Genomic DNA, 3,749 nt, shown 5'->3' on the forward strand with positions numbered 1-3,749 from the left:
GCAGCTGTTCTATTGATTGTCTGGAAATTGTCCCTTCTATGTTTAAAATTAAAACAGGAAGTGCAAAATAGAAAAGGTTATATGTGAAAAAGGATGGTAAAATCATAAGGATCCAAGTGCTGTGCTCCAAGAAACTGAAATGTATATGCCCTGTAAACACACCCACAGGTACACATTTGGAATGCATATATACACACTTAATTAATGCTGGCCTTATTGAAACAATTCAGGAAAATTATCAAATACTTCAGTGTATACTAGGCATTTATTAGTTTGCTAAATGCTGAAATATGCTTTCAAGAAGTGAGTAACTTGTTACAACCCTCAGTTTACAGTTGAGGAAACCAAAGCTCAGGGAAGTTAAATAACCTAGTCAACATCCTGCAGCTAGGAAATTGCAGAGATGAGAACGGAATTGAGTTTTATTTTTATTTCAAAAACCTTGTGTGTTCTCTTTTTATCTCCTTTTCTCCTGAACTATTTCAGACATGCAAAAACTGTACAGAGAAAAATGAAAATCTAGGTACCCATCTGCCAATTTAAGGAAAAGAAAATTATAAACAAGTTGGACCCTAATTATATTTGGCAATCTCATTCTGCCTCTTTTCCTCCTGAATCCTGAATTGGTATTTTCCATTCCCATTTATATCTTTATATGTTTACTACATATATATGCGCTTCTAAGCAATATTTAGTGTTATTTGACACAAATGCTAATTTTTTTCTCCAAGATTTATTTATTTGAGAGAGGCAGATGCAACAGAGAGCACAAGTGGGGAGGAGAGGGAGAAGCAGGCTCCCTGCTGAGCAGGGAGGCCACAGCAGGGCTGGATCCCGGGACTGTAGGATCATGACCTCAACCATAGGCCGTGCTTAACCAACTGAGCCACCCAGACACCCCGCTAATTTTTTACTAATATAATTAGACACATGCTTATAGATGCATATATGGATATATACATATGCACATATAAGTATATATACATATAAATGTTTATATACTAATATGTGTGTAAATATATGTATGTCTGTATATATATGATGAGACATGTGCATATATGCCTGTACTCTATTTATGTTTAACAATGTTTCAGAAAAATGCATCTGAATGATCTGAGCAAGAATCAGTGTGAATTTTATCAAAAGCCTTTTTTACATCAATGAAGATGATCATATGATCCTTTTTAAATTTTATAATGTACTGGATTTTATTCATTGTTTTTCTAATGTTCAACCTTCTTTGAGCTTATGAAATCTCTCTCTCTCTCGGTGCTGATAATATTATTTTTAAATCGGCTTTTGGATTTTAATTGCTAAGCTTTGGTAATTTATTTTTAATTCAATTTATTTAAACTAAGAAAATATTCACCCATTTCTCCCATTTCCCACCCTCCATCTCTGGCAACCGCCAATCTGTTCTTCATATCTATGAGCTTGGGTTTTTATTTGTTTGTTTGTTTACTTAAGCTTCCACATGTAAGAGAGACCACATGGTATTTGTCTTTCTCTGATTTATTTCACTTAGCATAATGACTTTCAGGTCCACCCATGTTGTAACAAATGGTAAAGTTTCATTCTTTTTTATGGCTAAATAATATTGTATATTATACCACAACTTCTTTATCCATCCATCAATGGACACTTAGCTTGCTTCCATATCTTGACTATTATAAGTAATGCCGCAATGGACACAGGGATGGAATATGCCAGTAACCATACTGTTTTGATCTTTTCTTCCCACTCACTGCCTTTGGTCAGATCTTTATTCAAAACTAGCTGTCCAAAGTGATTGGGTATTAATGGAAGAAACAAATTTAAGTTTATGCAGCAGGCTTCTTGTCTTCTGTGGTGGGTTTCTTTTCTGCAGGCTTCTCATCTTTTGTTTTCTTGGTATCTGCAATTTTTTTTTCCCCACCAGAGGCTTCTTCCACTTAATGCCAACAGCCTTCTTTCCTCTCTTCCCTATTCTAGGCTTCTTGCCTGGAACCCCTTTCTTATCTGATTTGGCTTCCAGCGCTGCTGCTGCCTTATCCATCTGGAGTTTCTGATTCTTGCTTTCGTGAAGAAAGGTTATTCAGGCTCATGGTCTTCGCATATGGCTTTAGCTTCAACATGATTCTCAGTTTTTCAGTGGACTCCTCTTTAGGACCCTGCGGTGAATCTTCTTGTGTGGTGCTCAGAGGGCTCTCTGGATCTCTGGGCTTTTCAACATTTTGCTAAGATCCGTATTGAGTTTCTTGTGCATGAGAAGGTTGTAGTTACTTTTGAGGGAGGCAGCTTTATGCCAAGGGCCATACAGATCATCTAACCTGTGGGAAGCACTTTCAGTCCAAATGCAGAAACTTCCCACATGCTCACCAGGAGCAAGGTTCCAAATGTTTACTTTGCTTACATTAAGTAGAGCAATTCCAAGGATGTTTCTGAAGACCTTGATGATACTTTTGTCCTCATTATAGATGTGCTGGAGACGACAACAGTTTCTCATTTGCTCTTGTCAGCTCTCATTTGCTGAGAGGCATAGAACTTCTTGATATCATTTCAGACCTTAGGTTTCTTAAGAAGCAGAACAGACTCCTTGGTCTTCTTGTGGCTTTCAGCTTTATCTTCAACCACCAAAAATGTTTGGGAATTTCCTCAATTTGATGACCTTTATCCATGACCAGTGCTGGTAAGCCCAAGGCAGCCAGGGCAGAGCAGATGACATATCCCTTCTGTGTCGTGTTCACAATGCAGCATCAGTGGTGCCAGGTTTTGGTTGGTGCAAACATACAGCCCCTACAACACATATTTCCAGAAGTATCCTGGCTAGAGAGTCCTACTGCCATGTGCACTGGAAATTTGAGCCCTAAGACTCAGCACTGGTTTGATGACCTGCTAATTCAGGACCGTCTGTTGTTTTTGCACAAGTTGGTGTGAACAAAATTCATAATACCTGGTCAAATGGGAATCTTGAGCACAGCAGGCAAAGTGACATTTTTGCCAGACGACTTCCCCCTTTGCAGAATACTGATATCAGTGGGCGTGCACAGGCCATGGCAGGGAGAGAAAGCCATGATCCTCTCAAACTCTGTGACTCCTATGGAAAAGCTATTTTGATCTTTTGATTTTTTCAAATTAGTGTTCTTGTTTTCTTTAGATAAATACCCAGAAGTAGAATTGCTGAATCATAGGGTAGTTTTACTTTTAATTTTTTGAGGAACCTAATACTGTTTTCCATAGTGGCTGCATCAATTTACATTCCCATCAACAGTGCATTAAGGCTTCCCTTTTCTCTATATCCTCACCAACACTTATTATTTCTGGTCTTTTGTATTATAGCTATTCAAGTAAGTGTGTAGTGATATCTCATTGTGGTTTTGATTTGCATTTCTCTAATGATGCAGAGCCTCTTTTCATGTACTTGTTTGCCATCTCTAGTTCTATTCATTTTTATTTGGAATTTTTTTTTTTTTTTTGCTATTGAGTTGTAAGTATTCTTTATATATTTTGGACATAAGCCTCTTATCAGATACATGATTCACAAATATTTTCTCCTATTGAGTAGGTTACCTTTTCATTTTGTTGATAGTTTCCATTGTGCGGAAGCTTTATAGTTCAATGTAGTCTCCCTTGTTTATTTTTGCTTTTGTTGCTTTGTGTTTGGTGTCAGATTAAAAAAATCTTCTCCAAGATCTGTGTCAGCTGCTTACCACCTGTGTTTTCTTCAGAGTTTTATGGTTTTAGGTCTTAGGTTCAAGCTTTCATCCATT

General features: G+C 37.4%; 1 pseudogene; it reads right to left on the reverse strand.

Annotated features, from left to right (window-relative positions):
- Positions 1-1,820: 1,820 nt before the first annotated feature.
- LOC100685662 lies at positions 1,821-3,067 on the reverse strand (annotated as a pseudogene).
- Positions 3,068-3,749: the final 682 nt, after the last annotated feature.

This window comes from Canis lupus, chromosome 3 (assembly GCF_011100685.1).
Source record: "Canis lupus familiaris isolate Mischka breed German Shepherd chromosome 3, alternate assembly UU_Cfam_GSD_1.0, whole genome shotgun sequence".
NCBI classification, from domain to species: Eukaryota; Metazoa; Chordata; class Mammalia; order Carnivora; family Canidae; genus Canis; species Canis lupus.